Genomic DNA, 11,813 nt, shown 5'->3' with positions numbered 1-11,813 from the left:
GTGCAAAGCATTATGTATGTGGCTATATGAGAAGTGTATGATGATGAGGGTAACATGCAATGTATGTATTATGTTGAGTGTGTAATGTCTATTTTGTATACAGCAGTGCTGTGTGTCTAAGACAATTTTCCCCTTGGGGATATTAATGTTCTATCCTAAACATAATTTGCTGATTGAGATGTTCTGGAGAAGTGCTGGTGTAGACGGCATGCTGCACCTATGTCAGATGGTGTGTTGCGTTGTGTTCTTGCGCCTTAAAAGAGAAGTCGTGCTGCAGTTTTGAGGGTTGGCTTTATTGACCGATCTGGATCACAAGGAAAAAGGAAAGGGGAAGTCAGGGCCGGACGTCATACAGGCTATATATTTGCTGTGCCTCCCCTCGTTCAGATGGAAACAGCTCTGCCATACATTCTCAATGAATCACTTAATAAATAACAATAGGATATAACATTACAATTTTATAAAGTATTTAAGATCAATAGCTAATAGAATAAGGGACCAATGTCGAAATATGAATAGACCAAATAAATGAATGAATAGGAATTAGTGATATAAAATGACTTTCAATGTGATAAAAACATTTCCAAATGTTTCACAATAACAAAGCCCCTCAATAGAATTGAAATGACCCACAATGTGAATTTAAAGAGTTATGAAATCACAAATACAAATATGAACCATGTTCTCAATTAATACCAATAATAGAATATTATGTTAAAAAGGATGTTCAATGAAATAACCTCGTAACCTAGGCTCAATGAATTAGCCAATTAGCCAGATGGCTATTGAATCTGACACAGAACTGATTCATTAATAGACAAAAACCCACCCACACATATTTCATGCAGAATCTCGAAACCTGGATCACAGGGCAAAAGGAAAGGTGACATCAGGGCTGGATGTCGTACAGGCTATATATTTGCTGTGCCTCCCCTGTCAGAAGATGAAAACGAAACTGAACCAACGGTAGCTAGCCACTGAACACTGAACGCTAGCAAGGCACTAACCTTAGCCTGCTAGCAAGCTGGCAAGCATTGTTACGAGTAAAATACAACATTTTTAGAGGTTACAATGTCCATTTAGTGAGTTTTATACATTTAAAAAGGGGAGGGTGGGAGAGAACACAACCTACTGTACCTCATTCAGATGGAAACATCTCTGAACGAGCTCACCTGCGTAGCGCTGACATCACACACAGAGCCACACAAAAATACCAGTAGGAGATTCAACCAAAGAAAATTAGAAAAAAATGATGTGAATTGGTGAAAATTCATCACAGTTTACCAACTCCTGTTACACTAGCAGTATGCTACATACAGATGGATTCTGGCAGGAAAGATACATGAAATCAGTATATTTGTCTCTTTATAGGATTAGTTAGTAATTATTGACAAATAGGTTGGGAAAAACAAAACAATGAGGCCTTACTGTTTTTTTGGCAAACAATAATTCCTTGGATAGCCTTTCAGAAGTCAGAGAATGAACAATGTTCTTCACCTTTGTACATATGAAATCATTTTGGGGAGATTGCTGCTTAGTTTCATTCATTACCTAACACTTGCACCGGCCAAATTCTCTGAGGACAACTCCTGGCAGCATGCAGCAGCGGATCCAAGGTATTGTTTCTGTTTTTAAATTGATAAGTGAATCAGAGGGGTATTACATATTAATTATTAATTCACAATGCGACACAAAAAACACTGGCAGATCAAACTGCTGAAATGAATAAGAAATTACTCTGCGCACAACAAAGGCAGAGCGCGATGGGTTGAATATCAATGGAGCTATTTTCCAGGACCTGCTGTAAGCCATAATAATGCTCCTTCCTCTAGTATAGACCCTGTGGACCGGTACAGTAATGACCTACTGTATCAGTCAGAAAATTGCTACTGGGATTGCTGCGGGATATCAGGCTGTCTCCACAAGGCTGCACGTGTCAGTCCCGAATAGAGTGAAAAGAATTACATTTCACCAAAATTGGGGGAACATTTGTTGCATTACTAATGCCCGATTTTGAAACACACCAAACGCACAGTGACAATCAAAATCCAAATTGGAAACACAATCGGCAAACACATTTTCAGACTGAGTTGGTTTCACCTTTGCACTTGTATGGGATAATGCAGACAGACTCTTTGTTAAATCTGCTCTTGACTGATGAAGAGGAGTGGGTATCTCATATTCACACAAGACATCACGCTATGTAGGTGCATGTCAATGAATGGTAGTTATGAGGATGTTATTTCTCTATATGGCAAGCCTCAGGAAGGGGAAGCCAGTGTAACAGTATAGCTTCCGTCCCTCTCCTCGCCCCAACCTGGGCTTGAACCAGAGACCCTCTGCACACATCAACAACTGACACCCACAAAGCATCATTAGCCATCGCGCCACAAAAGCCGCGGCCCTTGCAGAGCAAGGGGAACAACAGGTCTCAGAGCGAGTGACGTCACCCGATTGAAACGCTATTAGCGCGCACCACCGCTAACTAACTAGCCATTTCACATCGGTTACACCAGGCTATCAGTAATCTCAGCCAAACCTCACAGCCCACATTCAACCTTGCCCTGGTGCTGGTGTGACCATAGGCAGGGCCTGATATAATGGACTGTTTCCCAGTGATCTAGGAAGAGCTCCATCACTGGCCTGGTCTGCCACAGTCACATACAGGTGTTTGCCTTTCTCTTCCATTCTGAGTGGTCAGTAATTTAGGGCATCAAAAGCAAACACCTGTACTCACATTCGGATAACATGGTAGGTCTTGTGGTGAAAATAATAAAAGGTGAGGTATGTTTGTCAAATAATGCAGCCTTACTTTGGCTTTCTCAATGAAAAACTATTCAAAAGGCCTGTGGGAATCTAGGATTGTCCATTGTGTGGACCAGTGATGTGCAGTGAGGTTGGTTGCTATGTAAGCACTGGCTATTATCAAAGCCAGTTTTACTCACAAATCAACCTTGATGAAGCCCAAGTTCACTATGCAACAGATAGCTCCAACAACCAAAGTGACATATGCTATTAACCGAAATTGACAAACAATTTCCCCAAATGTAAATACCAATGTAGCCAAGATACACAAGCAATAGCTTCTGATGGTGGCATATTTCATATCATCCGACAAAATGACCACATCCACAGTTACAACTAATATGTGGCACTACAATACCAATATATGGACACATTTCATCTGAATAATTCGCAATGCAAACTCCATATCCTTTCACAATAGATTTACAATTCGTCCGATGTGAAGTAGCTGGCTAGCTAATCAGATGTGTGGCTTTTAGATCACACACAACAGAAATATAACACAACGTCAAGGAAAAACATAGTAATAGCTAGTTATAACTAAATAGCGAAGCAACATCTTATATTAAAATGAAACAAACCAATGCATGGCACAGTCAGCTTGCTAAGAAGCTAGCTACACTAGCTGCTAATGTGGCTTGAAAACAACAATCAAAACAAGTAATCCATAGTAGCTATAACACTCGCATACATATTTACAACTAAATAGCAAATGCAAAATATCACTTTATATCTAGCATGTAACGGAGACGCAGGGAGTCAGGAAGCAGGTGCAGTCAGGGAGTATAATAGGAACGAACATGGAGTGAATACAAAAACAGGAGTAGCGTCTAAACATGAAAACAGGAAACAATACTACCTAATGGGTGATACAACGGAGTGCTAGATAAAGGGGAAGTATTCAGGGAGTGGTGAAGTCCAGGTGTGCATCATGATGGTTGCCAGGTGTGTGTAATGATGGGTTGCCAGGTCCGGTGGTTAGTAGACCGGCGACGTCGAGCGCAGGAGCGGGGTAGCAAGATATGTTAGCCTTTTCAGCAGGTCAGTTTTGAATCTCTTAGCAAGCTTGCTAGCAAGCTCTCTCCACCTTCTGAATGCAAATATGAGGTTCCCTCTCGATACTGACACAAAAATAATTCCCATTCCTTACGTCCACAAAGCAAAAGTAAATGTCCAAGATGTCTGGGTAACAAGTATTAATGGTAATGACGTTTCAGACAAATGGACAGTACAGTACTCACTGTTCGCCTGCTGCCAGACAGCTGCAGTAGCAGTGAGGGAGATGGTGTCTTGTAACATGTGTAGAGATCCTATAGTCCCTGCTGCCTCTGTCTGGTCTTAACTTTCATTATAGTTGACGTTCTACCTTTCCACTCTGACGTTCCAAACGGCATATTACATTATTACAACTTGGGAAATAGTTTGAGATACAATAGTGTCTATTTGTCAGGTAACGTGTTGTGTTTCCTAGCCAGCTAGCTTTTATTCAGTTCAAGGGTGAATGCGAGTAGCAAATTATGCAGACACGCCCAAATGTGCACAGCTTACCCCCAGGCAAAACTCACAGGCAATACGCATGCTCAAAATATGAAATCGTCTCGAATGAAGTTACTTCAAGCTAGGCAAAGCAGCGACATTTATTCTGACCCTGTCCATTAACAGTGAGTTAGGAAAGGCAGCACACGTCAAGGATTTTAATGGATGGAAATAATGGCATGAATACCCTGACACCTTTCCTGGGGATTTGATGCAGTTTTAGCGAGGGAACTGATTTTAATGCTACTGTGCTGCCATTGCTCTGATCACACCTGCTAAGCAGAGAGACAGAGAAACAGATATGAAGCTCAATAGTGCAACTTTTCTCTGTGGATGTTTTATTTTTCTTTGACTCAGGCATTCATTGATTGTTATTGTGTGTACTCTTTCAAATAGATTGAAAGATTGCTGCATCAGAATGTTCCCCTCTCGACTTACAGATTGTCAAAGTGATCTAAGAGATATTTATGCACAAAGTGGATGCAAATTATGAATTCAGATTCACAAGGGACAGAGTACTGTAACGTTCTCGATGTGATAATTGCTGCCGGGAAAAGCCACAATTTAACACAAGGGATCAGATGAGATTTGCAGGAACATCTGATGATGTGCATCTTGCATCCCACGATCGTTATTGTGGATTGTTATTGAGATTACAAAGTAAACTTCCCATAGCCCAATGCAATAAAGCACTAAGGACATCCAGGGAGTTGAATAAATGCACGAGTGTCATCCTAATGCAAATTGCTATGGTGGATAGCTACATGAAGTTCCACCATTGTTTTGGAAAATATTCATTGAATCATTTTTAGGGGGCAGGGGAAATGGAGATGTACGCATTGTATTCGTAAAGCATTGGGCCATGTCATCCAGAGGGAGGAAAGGTTATAATAAAATAGTTTATTTTACATTCCCAACCTCTGACTGACTGACTGCTGTGTCCAATATGATGTTACTGTTAATGCTATTGGTTGAACAAGCTAATACTATAGGGTCAATCCATTGGATCAGCAATCATCATACAACATCTGAGCCTTTTGAGTTTAACAGTCTAATAGTCATCTATTACATGTTCCTGGCCACTAGACTATTGACAACTTTACTTGAAGGTTGCTGTTTGGAACTTCTCTTATTTCCTCTAAAATACTTTTTGGAACAATATCAAAAATGTTCTCAGGATCTGCGTCTTGACAGATGAGTGAAGGGGGATGTTTACGGACCTCAATTTACATCCCCAGCTTTCCAATACATCTTTAATTTACTGCAGAGTGAACAAAATATAATAGACAAAATTCATATTTCATAAGTTGTGTCTCTCTTTTACACCATAAGAGGACATGGCTGTGCACAATGAATGGTGAAGTGGAATAATGAAAAGTGAGATGCTGAAGTTCCATCTCAGTAGAAACGTACAGCATTTGATTTGGTGTGGGCCCTTTTCCAATGAGGCCATTAAAGATTACGTTTTAAAGTTTGTGTCAGTTTGACTGTCACAATGAAGTCCCTGGGAGTACACAAATCAACACCTTCCTAGCACTGATTAACAAATGACTCTATTGATCAATGGACTACAGTGGACTACAGTTCATACAAGGACAATTCTTCAAAACAGATGTGAGACCAGGTTGAGTAGCTGCATTAATCTAAATGTGTTGTAAAATGTTTATTACACATTTATTATGCAATATTTCTTATACCTGTTCATGTGGCAAAACGTAGGAAGGCAACACGAGTTCAGCTGTAGAATATGGGAAATCAGTTCTCTGGGAATGTTAGAGAATGCAATTTCTTTGCAATTAAATGCATTACAATGACAGATGTGCAGTTAGAGTTTCCTGACCATTTTTCGATGGAGCTTATGTCTGTCAAGAGTTGTCTAATGAAATACAGTACACAACTACTTTAGTCTGAGTTACTATTGTATATATCTCTGCCCCCGTCTCTCTGTCTCTCTCTGTCTCTCTCTGTCTCTCTGTCTCTCTCTTTCTCTCTCTGACTCTCTCTCTGACTCGCTCTCTCTCTCTCTCTCTCTCTCTCTCTCTCTCTCTCTCCCTTTCTCTCCTTCTGCCTTTCTCTCCCTATTTTCCTCACTTTCTCTATGTCTCTCTCTCTCTCTCTCTCACCCTCTCTTTTTCTGAATTAAGACTTTAGAGAGGTCCGTGAGAGGTCATGTTTCATGAACTCAGCATTACATTATTCACATGCAGTTGTCTGGGTTAAATACCTCAGGAAATGGCAATTTTTGAAGCAATCTTATACTCCACTGTTTGTTTCTCTAAAAGTAAGCCCTTTGGATTACAGATCTGAGGAGATAATAGGAAATATCAGTTTGAGTATAACACCAGTCATAACATCACAATCTAAATCTTACTAGTGGAAACATAAAAATTAGTCCACTATGATAAATATGTAATTTCTACAGGCACTGTATTTTGTGAGGTATATGCTGATATACACTGAGTGTACAAAACATTAGGAGCACTTTCTTTAACCTGTCTCCTCCCCCTCATCTACATTGATTGAAGTGGCTTTAATAAGTGACATCAATAAGGGATCATAGCTTTCACCTAGATTCACCTGGTCAGTCTATGTCATGGAAAGAGCAGGTGTTCCTAATGTTTGTACACTCAGTGTACAGTATATACAATCACATTGATTTCTGAAATAGATACAGTTGTCAGCTATTTACCATAGGATTAGTGTGGATGAATATACTTTTCAGATTATTTTATGGGTTTGATGTCCAGACCACAATGACATTAAATAATATTTTATTTATACATTTTTTTCACCTTTATTTAACCAGGTAGGCTAGTTGAGAACAAGTTCTTATTTACATCTGCGACCTGATCATTACCGAACATTCTGGTAAATATACAGTATAAGCCACTGACATTGTTCATAATACACTGTCCCCATTTCCACAGTTGTATCACAGTCAATGAATGTAGGCTATCGTACAGTATGTGATGTATGTTCAGGTCGCAGAGTCTTCCACTCTATACAATGTTTATACACGTGATCCAGTGGCGGTCGGTGACGTTTAAGTTAAGGGAGGCCAATTTTTTTTTTTTTTTATGAGCATGGCCTTATTTCTATTAGAGCATATTCGATGACTAACATTCATATTCCATTCACCCAGCTCAATGTAACATCGATTGGTTTAGGCTACTACATGATAATCACATTTTTCCTATACCAGTCATGAAGTTGCTACAATCTAGAAATTTGAGTAATCGAAGTGACAGACATTGACACATTCAATACCGCCTTGGACGCTCTTACCTGCATCTAGCTGATCTAGGGTGTAATCATTAGTCCAACAGTTGCAAATGAGAGTTTCTGCTGGACAAATTCAGGTATGTTTATCCCTGCTCCGTTCTGTTTGATTCCACTTAAGAAACATTTTTCAACAGAATGAATACACCCTTGATCACACGCAAACACTGTTCGCTTTCATAGCAGCCACAGCATGATCCCTTTGATCGTTGTATAATTACTACATGCATCTACATGCTCTCCTCCTCTCACCTTTTCCATTCGCTTGTGGACTTCAGTGCACAACACATCAGCTGTCTGTGAACAGAAGGGAAAATCTTTCCAAGCCAAACTTTCATAGCATAACCACTAACCGCTACACACAGCCTATATCATATTATAATGTCATAGTCAACCTAGCCACAAGAACTAACATGTTAATAAACCCGGTACAATCATGCAGTACAGTGTACAGTCAGCAAGGAGTTTAGCACTTACACTGGTGGACCACGGTGGAAGTAATTTAATAAAACCAAAAGCTTACCTTGATGTGGAAGAGTTCCCATGTTGGATAGCCATAGCCAGCTAGCTAAAATAGCACCCCTCTCTGTTTGAGTAGGCTAAACTAGCTAACCGCATTTGCTAGCTAAGTAAGTGAAGAAATGTCTTTGTTCAAAACTGTTCAAAAACTATTGTCTTTCTCTCTCTTTGAGTCAACTACTCACCACATTTTATGAACTTCAGTGCTAGCTAGCTATAGCTTATGCTTTCAGTAATAGATTCATTCTCTGATCCTTTGATTGGGTGGACAACATGGGCTTTGTTAGGTTGGAGAACGTCCTTCGGAAGTTGTCAAAATTATTGTGTCTAAGTCTATAGAAGGGGTGAGAACCACGAGCTGTAACGGCTGTCTTCAGAAATGAACCAAGGCGCAGCAGGTATGTGAATACTCATATTTAATTACCCAAAAAAGGAGTAAAGCATCCACCGGAAACAATAAACAAGACAGCAGCAACAGTTTGCAGGCTAACAAACGCAGTGCAAAACAACCACCCACAACCCCAAAGCAAAACACACACACCTATATAGGACTTCCAATCAAAGGCAACTCAACACACCTGCCTTCAATTGGAAGTCCCAATCAACAATCAAACATTACCATACACAAAACTGCCACGTCTTGACCCCAAAACTAAAACAATAGCTCCATCTGCTGGTAAGGACGTGACAGTACCCCCCCCCCCCCCCTCAAGGTGCAGACCCCGGAATGCACCTACCAACAGAAAACACCAACAAAAAACCCATAAACAATAACCCCCTAAACAATAAGGGAGGGAAGGGAGGGTGGCTGCCGTCACCGACGGCACTGTGCTACACCCTCCCTCCCCAACCCACCTATCCTGGAGGTGGCTCCGGTGCAGGACGTGGACCTCGCTCCACCTTCGGCGTCGCCCACTTTGGTGGCGCCGATATCTGCGCCGGGCAGACGGGCCACTCGGGCTGGGTCGGAAGACATGCGGGCCACTCGGGCTGGACCGGAGGGCAGGAGGGCCACTCGGGCTGGGCCGCAGGGCAGGAGGGCCACTCGGGCTGGGCCGGAGGGCAGGAGGGCCACTCGGGCTGGGCCGGAGGGCAGGAGGGCCACTCGGGCTGGGCCGGAGGGCAGGAGGGCCACTCGGGCTGGGCCGGAGGGCAGGAGGGCCACTCGGGCTGGGCCGGAGGGCAGGAGGGCCACTCGGGCTGGGCCGGAGGACAGGAGGGGCACCCTGGCAGATAAGGGCAGGCGGGCACCTCTGGCAGAACCGGGCAGTCGGGCACCTCTGGCAGAACCGGGCAGTCGGGCCACTCTGGCAGAACCGGGCAGTCGGGCCGCTCTGGCAGAACCGGGCAGTCGGGCCACTCTGGCAGCTTCTGACTAGCGGGCGGCTCTGGCGGCTCCTGACTGGCGGGCAGCTCTGGTGACTCCTGACTGGCGGGCAGCTCTGGTGACTGTTGACTGGCGGGCAGCTCTGGTGACTGTTGACTGGCGGGCAGCTCTGGTGACTGTTGACTGGCGGGCAGCTCTGGTGACTGTTGACTGGCGGGCAGCTCTGGTGACTGTTGACTGGCGGGCACCTCTGGTGACTGTTGACTGGCGGGCAGCTCTGGTGACTGTTGACTGGCGGGCAGCTCTGGTGACTGTTGACTGGCGGGCAGCTCTGGTGACTGTTGACTGGCGGGCAGCTCTGGTGACTGTTGACTGGCGGGCAGCTCTGGTGACTGTTGACTGGCGGGCAGCTCTGGCGACTTACGCCTGGCGAGGCTGGGCTGACACACTAGACTCCTGATGCGTGGGGCTGGTACTGGACATGCCAGCCTGGAGACACGCACCTCCATGCTAGTGCGTCTAGCGGGAAACACCGGACCGAAAGGGCGCACTGGCGGTCTTGAGTGCAGGGTTGGCTTCACCCGCAGGGTTGGCTTCACCCCTTCCGGCTCGATGCTCACCTTGCCCTGGCACCTGCGGGGAGCTGGTACCGGGCGGACTGGGCTGTGCGTCCGTATCGGCGAGATGGTGCGTACCTCAGCGTAACATGGCGCCCTCCACCTCATACGCACCTCCCTGTAGTCACGGGTAGCTGGCTTACGGCTCTTCCCTGGCCTGGCCAAACTACCCGTGTGCCCCCCCAAAAAAAAATCTTGGGGCTGCCTCTCGGGTTCCCTTAGCTCCCTTAACTTGTCCTCCCAGAATTGTCTTTCGTCCTGCCAGGTCCATTCCTCCATTTTCTTCTCCCGTGGCTTCCTCCTCTTCTGCTGCTTGGTCCTGAGGTGGGTGGTTCTGTAACGGCTGTCTTCAGAAATGAACCAAGGCGCAGCAGGTATGTGAATACTCATATTTAATTACCCAAAAAAGGAGTAAAGCATGCACCGGAAACAATAAACAAGACAGCAGCAACAGTTTGCAGGCTAACAAACGCAGTGCAAAACAACCACCCACAACCCCAAAGCAAAACACACACACCTATATAGGACTTCCAATCAAAGGCAACTCAACACACCTGCCTTCAATTGGAAGTCCCAATCAACAATCAAACATTACCATACACAAAACTGCCACGTCCTGACCCCAAAACTAAAACAATAGCTCCATCTGCTGGTCAGGACGTGACACGAGCCTCCTGGGTTTTGTATTGAAGTCAATGTACTCAGAGTAAGATGAAAACTAGTTGTACTCCGGCTACACCATGGTGCTACCCTACAGAGTGCTGTTAAGGCTACTGTAGATCTTCATTGCATAACAGTGTGTTTTAATCAAATCAAATCAAATGTATTTATATAGCCCTTCTTACATCAGCTGATATCTCAAAGTGCTGTACAGAAACCCAGCCTAAAACCCCAAACAGCAAGCAATGCAGGTGTAGAAGCACGGTGGCTAGGAAAAACTCCATAGAAAGGCCAAAACCTAGGAAGAAACCTAGAGAGGAACCAGGCTATGAGGGGTGGCCAGTCCTCTTCTGGCTGTGCCGGGTGGAGATTATAACAGCACATGGCCAAAATGTTTAAATGTTCATAAATGACCAGCATGGTCAAATAGTAATAATCATAGTAGATGTCGAGGGTGCAACAAGTCAGTAACACAAGAGTAAGTGTCAGTTGGCTTTTTCATAGCCGATCTTTGAGAGTATCTCTACTGCTCCTGCTGTCTCTAGAGAGTTGAAAACAGCAGGTCTGGGACAGGTAGCACGTCCGGTGAACAGGTCAGGGTTCCAGCAGGTCTGGGACAGCAGGTCTGGGACAGGTAGCACGTCCGGTGAACAGGTCATGGTTCCATAGCCGCAGGCAGAACAGTTGGAACTGGAGCAGCAGCACGGCCAGGTGGACTGGGGACAGCAAGGAGTCATCAAGCCAGGTAGTCCTAAGGCATGGTCCTAGGGCTCAGGTCCTCCGAGAGAGAGAAAGAGAGAATTAGAGAGAGCATATTTAAATTCACACAGGACACCGGAAAAGACAAGAGAAATACTCCAGATGTGACAGACTGACCCTAGCCCCCCGACACATAAACTACTGCAGCATAAATACTGGAGGCTGAGACAGGAGAGTCAGGAGACACTGTGGCCCCATCCGATGAAACCCCCGGACAGGGCCAAACAGGTAGGATATAACCCCACCCACTTTGCCAAAACACAGCCCCCACACCACTGGAGGGATATCTCCAACCACCGACTTACCATCCC

The sequence above is a fragment of the Salmo salar genome, chromosome 15 (assembly GCF_965601325.2).
Source record: "Salmo salar chromosome 15, fSalSal1, whole genome shotgun sequence".
Classification (NCBI taxonomy): Eukaryota; Metazoa; Chordata; class Actinopteri; order Salmoniformes; family Salmonidae; genus Salmo; species Salmo salar.
This window is presented reverse-complemented; position numbering follows the sequence as displayed.